Raw genomic sequence first — 12,043 nt, forward strand, 5'->3', positions numbered from 1 at the left:
GCTGGGTATGTAGCTGGAGTATTAAGTTCAATGAGAGTTGTGATATTTTAGTAGAGAAACCTCTGGAAAGCGGTCACTTGAAAGACGGAGAAGGCGATGGAAGAACTTTAAAATGAAGGTTGTAAGAATAGGAAATGAGTGTAACTGGTTAAGGATTTTGCCCAATGGCGGACTTTTGTAATTGCTGTTTTAAATTATGGAGTGATGTTAGCATATTAATTGAATCATGGGACGGACCAGACACAGAACTCTTTTACAGGTGTAAAAGTCTAGTCCAGGACAGTGTTTTGCGACGTGACTTTACCTTCGCTGCCCACATACGAGTGACTCACTTTTATCTTATTCTGTACATAACACACACTTCATATTTCTGTTTTGTCGATCTCCCCTCATCTTCATTTCGCCCTTCTTATTTATTTATTTCGGTATTTTCTCTTTTATCTAAAAATAAAACCAGCCATTTTTTTATTTTTAAGTATTGAATATTGTAGATTCTTATTACTAGATCGTTTGCCTGCTGTGTCAACACTTGTTTAAGCTTAAGGAGAACGTGAAATTATTTAGGAAACGTGACGTAAGAAATTTTGTTCCCACCCACAGAGAATCAAAGGATTAAACAAGAACGCCGTCCCTTGTTTATTTTCCAACATTTCTCTCTTAATTTATTTTACACAGAGGTACGGCAAAGTGGGATATCTTGTTATTCGTCCTTTGCACAAGTACAAACAATTAATGCATAATGTGGAATATGTACCTATCCTGACTGGTGATTGGTAAATTGACTTACCCGATGGAACATAGTCTTTCTTGAATTATATATAGTTACTCGGATAGTCAAATATTTCCCACATTTATTGAATCAAAATGTCCATTATCGCGTACACAAGAGCCCGCTACTGTTCGCTATCCTGAGCTAGATAAATCCAGTCCACAACTTTAAACCGTATTTCTCTTAGATCCATTTTAATATTATCCTCCCATCTAAGCTTAGGTCTTCCAAGCCTGGTTCCTTTTGTACGACCGACGTTGTAGGGGTACTTACTGCCTCGATCGCCAAGACGATGAAGGTAGAAATATTTTCTGAAACGTCGATCAGTATGTACCAGACTACATGGCGGAACATATCAGAAGACAGCCAACTTCATTCCTGTAAGATACTTTCCTATAATTTACTTGGAGTGACTGAGGTTTTTTAGACAATAATCACTCTTTACACTAAGAATCTTACACACATAAATAGCAATGCAGATTTATTTGTTGTTAAAGGATTTGGATATATAGTTACCACTAGCCTCTGAAGGTCTAAGGTGCGTTGAGGAGTAGTTAGTGTAGACGAAGTCATCAGAAAGAAAGCAGTTGTCGTGGGTTGGTGGTCGTTTGGACATGAAAAATAGTAACTTTTTTCGTTTCTTTATCGTCTTCTCATTCTCTTCCTCTTCCTTTATATCCGTTTGTGTCCTCTTTCGCCTCTTCCTCTTAAATTTCCATAATATTTTTCTTCTACTCCTTCTCTTCCTCTTTAAACTTCTTCCTGGTCAAGGGCCAAAAAGTATGTATAATCAAAGCGTTACTGAAGGAAATGTACAAGGGTTTATGAACATTTTGGACACTCCTGTCTTTAGGTAATAAAAATTCCTGTGTAGATTGTTATTAGACAGGATATTAAGCAAGAGTCTATCAGTTTTTAGTCTCGCATCTCTAAAGTAGAATGAGTTCATAAGATTGCAATCAAGAGACTTTCATAGCTAGGTAATTTTTAAAAGAATACCAAGAAGGGAAAAAATGATTGGTTTAACGCGGTGATGTCTTCTAGTCTCACTGATCTTAGTTTCCTAATTTTCTGGGCACAGCTAAGGGTAATTAATTTTACAGATTGATCTGCTGAAGTGATCGTTTTAGTTGTTCATCGTGTTGTTTAACCATTTCGACGTTGCTTGCGAGATATATCGCTCGAAAGTGACGAAACCTTCTAGTGTGGGTTTACTTTATGTCTGTTCATATAATTTCTTAACATTTAAAAAAGTCTTCTTGGCTTTTCAGCTGTGGAAACTAAGCTTTGCCACTGAAATATGCTTACAGAAGCTTCTTTCTTCAGATGTAGTCAGGATGTAAATTATTGAGTCGATTAATCGTAAGAGAACATTCATCTTCTAGCTGAATGACAGTAACAAGAGTAGAAGAGAGTGCTACAGTTTAAAGTACGCGTATTTAAGCTCAACTGGAAAAGCATAAATCGAATTTCTACGGCGTTTATCATGTACTAAAATATTATGTAAAATTTCAAGGATGATTGGAAATAAAATGAATCAGCGTATTTCTAACCAAAAAATAAGAATTATACATGGTCACTTTAATTCATTATGATAAATCTGTTCGTAATAAATACTGGGAAGTTAAGTTTAACATGTCATATAAATGTTGCTTCTAAATACGAGAGGCGCTTCTGATATGTAACAAAGGTAATCTATTAACATAATTATACGTTTAGGGCCTATTAAATTCGGGATTTTATTGTAAATAATGGCACACACAATTCAACATCTAAATCCACACATTCTCTGTGCTGTCTGATGAGAGAAGTATCAACAAACCAGTGAGTTTACATTTTTCACTGGAGTATAAAAGGTAAAGTGTGCTGAAAATATAATTTGCCAACTTTTTAAAGAAGAGAGTTCGTTGATAACACTCCTCTCTATATAATTTAGACAAATTCTGTGAGACTAAGAAAGAGACTGGATTAAATAATGAGTCAGCAAGTTAAGACAAGAATTAAAGATATCTTAAATATAAGATAACATAATTAAGTGGAAATCGTATTGAGAAATAACGGGGCTAAATCGACTTTGTAACAGGTAGCCTATTGTATGCGTTAAGGGGAGAATGATATTGGTAGAACTAGATACAGATAGAGCTGAAATTAAGAACAGATGTATGGACCTAATTCCTGAGTGTAAATTAATATTACAGAATAATGAATTTGTAAGAATCTGGGAGGAAACGATTATGTTAAAACTATCAAAATTAGGCAGGATATTAAACAAAAGTGAGCATAAATGAAGGATAAAAGAAATCAACGGAGAAGTAAATAAGATAGAAAAGGGGCGGAAAGAAGGAGAGAATGAAAGAAATGAGTAAATAGGTAATATTCCCTATTTTAAAAAGTTCATTACGAGAAAGACTTCAGTGCATGTGTACTAAGAATATACCTATATTTTCCAGGTTTCCTTTTATGTTTTTTTAACCAACGAACTGTGCCCCTGTAACTGTTGCAAGAACAAATGAAGTTCTTTATGCAGTTCTAGGAATCGCAATGCATTACTTTAGTTGTTAGACCTGTTTTATTGAATTTATGATACGCAAGTGAACTCTGCTTTTGGCATATATTTTGGTAACTTTATCACCAGCCGATATAAAAACCTAACATATTAGGAAATGTTACACAGGGCATCGGTCTCGGATGTATTGTTTGGAACGATCTAAGCAACGAATAATGGCGAGACCTAGGCGCAGATGGTTACGTAATATTGAAACGGATCTTAAAGAAACAGGTATATGTGTGTGTGAACTGGTAATGACCCTTCAGGTTTTATAAACGGCCGGACATTTTTTGACTTGTTACACGACTGTTAGCTTTTTAAGGAGGACTTCGATCCATGGCGTCTATATTAAAATTAAAATTTTGTTAATAATTTATGTCATAAATACTTTACTTTTCATGTCTTCCTGCCTTTTCAGTTGGATTTGAACCCATAAGTACCTCTTCCTCTTTAAGCAATTACAATATTGCCACTGCACCTACCGTGTGTCAGCTCAGAACAGAGAGGTTTCTAGACTTTCTGTGAGTTGGGGGGGGGGGGGAGGGCGGATGTGGATAATCACGGTTCTTTCACAATCATCTTTGTTTCGTGTAAAAACACAATCACAGACCGACGCTTAAAAAATCATAATGGTGACATCTGTGACGTCTTTGTTATTATTTGTTTGTTACAGAACAATGATCAGGCTGTTGTGATGACTCAAAATCGTTTTTGAGAAGCTAATGAGGAGAATAGTGATGATATTACAGGTACTAACCCAGCATCTGTTTGTACTGAGGAATTATTATAATCATTTTTATTTTTATTTTTCGTTTTTTATAACAAATTTACTTGATTAATGTGTACGGGATTAACAAGTGCTACACAATAAATATTTACACATGTATGTGTGCGTAGTAAGTGTATCTAAAATGTGTTGAATAGGTTCTACGTATGTGCAATATGGGTGTTTTAATTGTAGCAGGATTTTGTACGTTACGAAAGTTAATGGTTTGAGTCAGGTATATGATATCGTTGATATTTGAAGTTGAATATGTTATAAGCAGATAACTGTCATAGAGACATTATTTTCTATATCTCTTATGAGGATTAAGGTAATTTTATTGTTTTTATGGAAAGATAGTTGACTCGTATCGGGAAAAATTTGTAGCACTTGGCTGTGAGTCGTGCAGTTCCTGCCGGGACAATGACCGTTGCTTCCCGGTTTATCACAGAAAGTATCGTATATGTGCGTATGCCTGCATGTACACGTGCGCATGAATTGTGTATGTGCCTATGCATGTAACCGTTATTGCTGTTCTTGTATGTAATTGTTTTGTGCTGAAATACCTGTCAGATGGCTGTTCTTGCATTCTTGCCTTTACTTGCGTAGCTAGTTGTCTGTCACCATCACCGTCATTGATAAATCTAATTTATAATTACAAGTTTGTAACAAACCGATTACAAATTTCATCAACAACTACTCTTGTAGACTGAATAATTTGTGAACAATATGGCATAATTCGAGCACCGCTCCACTTTTAACCTTGCCTTCAGGAGTTTCAGAGTCTTGTACGCGGGTCTCTGAACCATTCCAGTTTAATGGAGCTATTGTCCCCTCTTCCATAAGCCATTGTCTTTGGATCTAATCTGCTAACATAATAACTTCTGGGTTTTATTAATATATGTCGTTTCGGTATTTTAGATATTGGGACACCTATATCAAATATGTTATGTATTTTTTGGCCTCGTCAGCTAATGTAACATCAGGTCCATGGAGTCGTACCAAATGCCTAGAAAGATTAACTGTTACAGAAGTTAATTCTGAAATTAAACAGATCTTACTGCCTAATCTGTGAAAGCTGAAGAAGAATAAGACTGATTTTAATATCCTGTTTGTTTATAACGCTCTTTCATTCCTCGTTCTTAAAATCAAATTATTTTTTTAAAATAATAATATGGAGTTTAATGGAAATTAAAAAAAACTTTATGTAAAAACAGAATTCAGTTTGAAGAAAAATATGAACATTGTATGTCTCTCTTCTGGATTGTTGCGCCGTGTAGTCATCACCTTGACGATGAACCCAGCAAGCATCCCTGAAATGTCTGTAAACTTTAACCAGACAGCACGGCGCAACAACCCAGAAAACATCTATCTTCATACTCGTCGCCGTTAGAACCTGAAATATAACTTAAGATTAATATAGTTTATGGAAACATACATACGTACATGTATACATAAGTATCTGTTTACATGCATTGTTTGAACTTCGAGTAAAATAGGGATTGTATTAGACTAATACTAACGAAATTTTAATCCGGCCAACAACATTTTGTACAGGCGAATAATACCATATTTAATCTAAGTCTGTTAGGTAGTATAGGAGTTTTAATATGTGGGTAGAGAGACAGACACAACTCCTCTTTTTCGTTCGAAACGTCCACATGTATAAGAAAAAGGATGATATGGGAATAAGCAGATTCGTTGATTTATGCTAGCAAGCTAGAGGAAGGATTTTTCGCTATAAGAAAATATGATATCATGGTTTTGGAAACATTGTTTATTAAAAATTATGGCAGTCAAGTGTTGTAACGTACTTGAAGTTCATTGGTATGCTTTTTTCATTTTTATTGAAATAAAAATGGTAATTAATTTTAATAAGCATAAGGGGAAGTAGTTCAGTTTACAGCTACTAGAGGCAGCATTGGTGTGCACGTACAAACACACGACGATCGACCTGTCCTAGTTGATTATTACCTTAACAATTTTTATTGATAACACAGCAGAGACATATAATTTATTGTAGAGCGTATTTTGACGACGAAGCTAATATATTTTAAACCATTGGTTTCTGCAGTCTAAAACGTAGATGATAATAAATAGATAAAATAAAGCATATCAGAGATCGTCATTCTACGACTACATGCATATTCTGCTTGCCACTTCAATAATTCAACGTTACAATTATCCGTGAAGGAACCCCGCCATATTTGTTTCACAATAATTCCTGACACAATCACCCATACTCGTCCCCTAAGCCAACAGCAACATTTTTTCCGCGTTCTTTTTTCCCGAGCATCGTAATTAGATCAGTCATTATAATTTGAAGCAAAGTCTAATAATAATACAAGCAAGGAATAAAATGAAAAATAGACGAAATAAAAATAAAAAGGGGGAAATAATAAGAATAATTTCCGAGAAGGACCAGTAAATTACATCGTATGGGCCGCCCCTTAAGTCTTGATTACAGAGGTGGGAACAGTGCATCTGTAGGGACTTGGTTCATTACGACGTAAAACAAGACATCGGTCTTGTGATACCACTGATGGCCAGTCGGAAGGACTAGTCGATGTCATAAACTTTTTATCCAAGTCTCATTTGTCCTGGGTATGTCTGCTTCTGGAAGGCGCCCGTGGGAACATGAGCTACTTCTTCTGATATGTCATCCTCTGTTGATTTTTATAAAAGTGTATTAGGCCCGAAAATCGTGTTTTATATCCCTCCTACGTAAGCCTATCATACTGACACCACATCAGGAAATTCTGAAGCGCGTGAATTGAATTTATAAACATTCTGGTTTTTGAGATTTTTTTTTCGATTACAATACGCATGTTTTTTTTCTTGCGGATACCTGCAGGACAACTTACCGCTCATTATATTCGAGCACGTTCAGTTTTACTAGGTTTTATAAGAACCCGACAGGACTGAGCGTAATCTTACATAATGTGCAGTTAATTTCTGAAAAGATATTTAGGTGCAAGAACGTTTGCCTTACATTGGAGTAAATAAGATAATTGGGTTTGATTATTGATAATTTATTTTTTATTTAAATGTTTAAGAGAGTTGATAAACGCAGATGGAAAAAGAGATCCTGGGCATAAAACATTTGTAAATATAAAAGGAATAATTTACAGACACTTTAGTGAAATGATGAATAAGAACACGTGTTTGAAATTACAGAAAATATTGGTTAAATTAGTGGTCAGATGTGGTCATTATACACGGAAACGGGGTGACAGAAAATAAATAAGAAAATGTAGAAGAGTAACAGCGGCAGAAATGAAAACCGTAAGACCATTGGCTAAATGAACCATATGAATAAGTAGGCTTGCCGTACGAGGAAAATTTAAGGTTGATAATACAGTCGAAGAGGTTACTAAACAGGCCTATAGAATGAGGAAGAGAGACAGGTCATGTAGATATGAATGACGACGAGGTGACAAAATGACATTTGAACCAGCAGTCTGTATTGTGACAGGAATACCCAGGAGGCATTGAAAGAATAATTTAGCTCTAAAATACAAAAAGTACAAATATTTGTGTGGGTACAGATATATTCACGTACTACGTACGTATATTTTATTTTTTCTGTTTTATTTAACAAATCTTGGTAGCTCATACTGTCGAATGATAAGATGATTAATGAATTGGAAATTAAGCAGCCATGACCTTCTTCAAGGTATATCTCAGTCTTTGCTTAGAGGGACTGAGGAAGACCACGAACAATCTCAGTCAGGATAACCGGTCTGCTAGCCGAGTGTAGAACCTGGATCCTCCCGAATATGAAGGAAATGTGTTCATCATTCTTTCGCATCGTAAGGTTAGGTTAGGTTATATATTGTCTAAATGCATTCAAACAAATATGTGTATCTTTATATATACATAGATAATGGATTGATAGATAGACGAATGGACAGAAGAACAGACGGATGAACAGACAGACGTATATTGGATAAATAGTAAATTAAGTTTGAAAAACGACGGCTACGTTCGTCACAATCATCATCATCATCATCATTATAGTCTTGCAAGAGGCTGAGATCGAAATGTAGGGTTGTAGCGGCGCCCAAGTTTCGTGGCGCTAGCCTGAAATTACAAGCGACAGGCTGCATGTACGAAGTTGTCATTAGGAGTGCAGCAGTTTGGCCGGACCCACGTATTCCAGACTTTTCTAACGGTTACAAACCACATCAATTTCCACCTGTTCTCCTACCTGGAACACCCATCGCACGGCTGCACAAATCACGAATGAACTCGGTTGTTCAAAAGCTATGATAGATCATCAGCAATGATTCATGTTCAAAATGTATTGCATCTTTTATCCATTGTAGATTATGCTGTCATCAACACATACTGTTTATTACTCACTAGAAAATATTTGACCTTGGCAGTGCGGACCCACGTGAAAGTCCGTTGGAGATAAATCTGTGACTAGAGATTTGTCATTTGGAAGATATTGCCGTTAAACGCTTCATTATACGGAGTTCAGTTCTTGTATTTTCATTTTACAATATCTGTGTTACCCACGCTGTTTTTCCTCACTGTCAAGGTTAAGATTTCCTCATGAATAACAGATTTAAAAGGAACTCCACAACGTAAACAAATACATGTCATGTCTGAAAGTGAGAACGTACATAGAAATATGTAGAAATAATTGGTCTCAACATGTTCACAAAATGGAAGGCCGCACACTTTAAACAAATTTATAAAATGTCTCAAACAGGAAGGTAACTGGGACACCCTGTTAAATTTTACAAGACAAATTTAACTGGTCAACCAAATGACATTTCTTTGCGGTTGGATGTTGATGAATTGGGAAATTATTTTCAAATGTCTCCTAATTCTCTTCAATTTTGCCAGTGTCGTGGTTAGCGAGATTCAGAACATAGCCTATTAGGTGTATGTCGATCTAACTTCTATATAACTTTCAAAATAATTTCATGGCATGAGATCTTCCCTGTGAAGGTATTAATACTCGGCGAATTTAGGAAGATCAACTTATACAGAACCTGAAGATTCTTTATAGCATTCACGAAAGCCTTCCAGTGTATCATATTTTAAGACAGTTGAATCCAGTTGAATTCTTTATACATTATTTATTATTTCACCTACTATGCCACGGTCTCTCAAATGGTCTCTTCCTTGATGCTTCCCCATGCGACCCACGTGTCATCAAGCCGACTACGTTGGCTGGTGAGCACAGTTCTCTCCAAACATTCAAAATCTGTTTCCGGCTTCATTTTGGTCGTCGCCATGTAGGCTTAGAATTCCATGTTATTTTCTGATATATCTCTTAATCTATTATATCTGTTATCATACCTATGCATGGGTAGGGAAAAATTCAGGCCTCGTTTGTAAAAATGTATTGAGTTTAATTATCACCCCTTCAAAAGTGCGTTTTTTTTATATTTATACGATACAAATGACTTAGAAATTGTATTTATGTAATGTTGCAAAGTGCGAGGAGATGGAAGGACTGGTCCATTTTCACTGATAATGCCATAAGAACTAGTTCCACGCATCTCATACTTAACTAACTAACTAGATGGCTTACCGAACCCGAAGGTTCATCACCGAATTAACCAAAGCCCTCCACCGGACCCTGTCCTGGGCCAACAAAATCCAGTTTCCTTCAACTCCTATCTCGGATAGATCCCGCCTGAGATTATCCTCCCATCTACGTCTAGGTCTCCCCAGCGGTCTCTTCCCTTCAGGTTTCCCAACCAGTACCCGGTGCACACCTCTTGTCCCATCCATGCGCGCTACATGTCCCGCCCATCTCACTCTTCTCGACTTAATCACCCTCACAATACTGGGGGAGCAGTACAGATTTTTAAGCTCGTCATTGTGCAGTTTTCTCCACGCCCCATCGTCTTCCCTCTTAGGCCCAAATATCCTCCTCAACACCCGATTCTCAAACACCTGCAATCTGTGTTCCTCCCTCTGAGTGAGAGACCATGTTTCGCACCCATACAAAACAACAGGCAAGATTATTGTTTTGTATACTTTAATTTTCAGGTTCTTAGAAATCAGACGGGAAGACAAAATATTTTGGACTGAGAAGTAGCAAGCATTTCCGGAATTTAGTCTCCTCCTAACTTCCTCACAAGTATCATTTTGGTTTGTTATTGTTGTTCCCAAATATTTGAACTTTGTAACCCTTTCAAAGGATTTATTAGCTACCCTAAGATAATTTTGCCCGCCTGTCTTCTGATGACGAGATACTAACATGTACTTAGTTTTTTCTGAATTTACTTCCAGCACTTAGCATGGGTAATATGAAACACGTAGGATTTAAGGTTTTCACGGCGATGAGCTTGAAGATGGCTGTCTTCTGGGTTATTGCGTCGTGTTGTCTGGTAGAAGTTAATGGCATTTCAGATGTGCTTGCTGCCTCCATCATCAGGGCGATGAGTAACTCAAATTGTTTTTCCAGCGTCTTTTTGGTGTTTATCTTACTCTTCGCTTTGTAGATTTATAATTCTGTTATCTTCGGCCACCTGCGTTCACCCAAACACACGGCCTTCTCTTCTCTTCTCTTCTCTTCTCTTTTCTTCTCTTCCTCTTATAGTGATCTTTTCAATTGTATTATCTATCTCGTGCTTCTAGTTCGATATCAAGTAACATATTGGTCATATAAGACGTGAGGATTTCATGGCGACGAAATGCAACATCTTCTTTGGAGAAAAGAATATTTTATTAAACGTGGTCGCCGAACACAATATTGAAACACTATAAACACGGGAAGACAGAAGGGTACATTTTTTTTAAATAATTGTAGTTTCTGCACTTTAATAAGAATTATAGTAAATTTCAGGGAACAATTAAAATTTTGACATGCGTAAATAGACACATCGGCTTTGATTAAACCGATACCGAAGATGTACGGAAGGAGATAAATATTTCTGTAATAAAAGGTGAAGGTTTAGGTAAACTTGTTATCAGTGCTTAATTAAACACCATGCATACATATTATGGTGTAGCAAAGGTATAGCTCCACACATTCTTAACCTCAGCACTAATAGAAGTGATTCGTCATTTACAATCTCTTCCAAGAGTTGTTTTTACAAAAAGTTCCTCTCTTAAATTGTGCATGCACTTCTATTCGCATTATCTGTGTGTCCGGGACATGATTTAATCACTCTGACAATTTAATGCATTTGGAGGTGTACCTACCCATATCGAAAATGTATGTTGTTTTAGTCAGTCTCGAAATGGCATCAGGTAAGAGCCAATAAATGAGTCTTGGAGAACAGAAAAAGAATTCGAAACCCCTCCAAGCTATAAACATCTTTCAGTCCCATTAGAATAATAAAAAAGTCACCCATGTGAGAATAAAAGGAAACTCGGTGTGTGTATCCATCCACTGGTGGCAGTTCGCTTCACTCCAAGTAGTTTTGCTGGTTCATTGGGAGTCGCAATGGTCACGTGGTACTGCCAGTGATGGCGGTAACTCTTCAGGGGTAAAAGAAAGTTTGAATTCCGACGACCACGCTACCTCTTGTTCTTCGACCTTGCGCGTAGCGTGCTGCTTCTTAAAGGGTTATACACGGAGCCGGATTCAGAAATGCTGCGGTCTAACCTGTGGGACCACGTGACATTTGGAAGCAACAGTATTTTAATATGAAGAAAATGTAAAAATAATTATTAACGTTTTAAACCTGTTATAATCACTGAAATATATGATGAAAAACTAATGATGATGAAATGATGAAAAACAATAACGAACAAAACTACGACAGGTCTTAACTGTGCAATTCCTTAAATTGTACGGACTTTTTAAAACAGTATAAATACGATAAAAATAATTTTATGAGTCCCGTCAAAATGTGAGGCCCTAAGTTGTAGATTTTTTAGCGTAATGTTTTATCTGGCACTGGGCTGCACAGCAGCAATCGGAATAAATTTTTGCTTTATTTGATGACACTATTTTATGAACATAATTTCCACCTGTCAGATATACAGT

This window comes from Zootermopsis nevadensis, unplaced genomic scaffold, assembly GCF_977971745.1.
Source record: "Zootermopsis nevadensis isolate Lab colony 2312 unplaced genomic scaffold, Znev_1.0 Znev_ptg000020l, whole genome shotgun sequence".
NCBI lineage: Eukaryota > Metazoa > Arthropoda > Insecta > Blattodea > Termopsidae > Zootermopsis > Zootermopsis nevadensis.